General features: G+C 47.4%; 1 protein-coding gene across 1 annotated transcript in view; it reads left to right on the top strand.

Moving 5' to 3' along the window:
• LOC119585352 (serine/arginine repetitive matrix protein 2-like) overlaps nt 1–542 on the top strand; it is a 12,031-nt gene that overhangs the window by 8,238 nt on the left and 3,251 nt on the right. The gene's annotated exons all lie outside the window — the stretch shown is intronic.

Here is a 542-nt window from a genome sequence, read left to right as displayed (position 1 = left end):
AACCTTACACTCAAATCTATTCTTACTTATCCTAACCCCCCACTACTCCCTCCCTTTCTACAACATCATTAATCTACAAAAAATTTAACAACAATATATTAAATTACGCTATTTCTACACCAAATAATTCTAAAAATTTATGCCTGCTTTACAAAATAACTAATACCCAAATTAAAAATCAACCCTTTAATAACCTCTTTACAATAACACACACCCCCCTTACCCCTTTCACACATAAATACACTTCACTTAATTATAACCACTTAAACCCCCCCCCCCCCCCTGCAATGGAGCTTGCTCGGGGAGATCCTCCGCGTCACCTTGTGTGAGCGAGCCTGCGGTATTTCCTTTTGCCGCGAGCGTCCGGTTTTTTCCCCTGAATCTAGCCCTAAACTTCCGTGCGACTATTGTGTCGTGCGGGGGGGTTCGCGGGGGCGTGCGGCCCGGCCCGCGTTTCCACAAGTGGGTACGCGTCAGGTTTTGGATTTTCCTCCGGTTCGTGCTGGGGACCAGGCATCAACCCGCCCCGCTCTCAACGTGCG

Source organism: Penaeus monodon, chromosome 19, assembly GCF_015228065.2.
Source record: "Penaeus monodon isolate SGIC_2016 chromosome 19, NSTDA_Pmon_1, whole genome shotgun sequence".
Taxonomy (NCBI): Eukaryota; Metazoa; Arthropoda; class Malacostraca; order Decapoda; family Penaeidae; genus Penaeus; species Penaeus monodon.
Note: the sequence above shows the minus strand (reverse complement) of the source record. Positions and strands in the feature narration are given on the sequence as shown.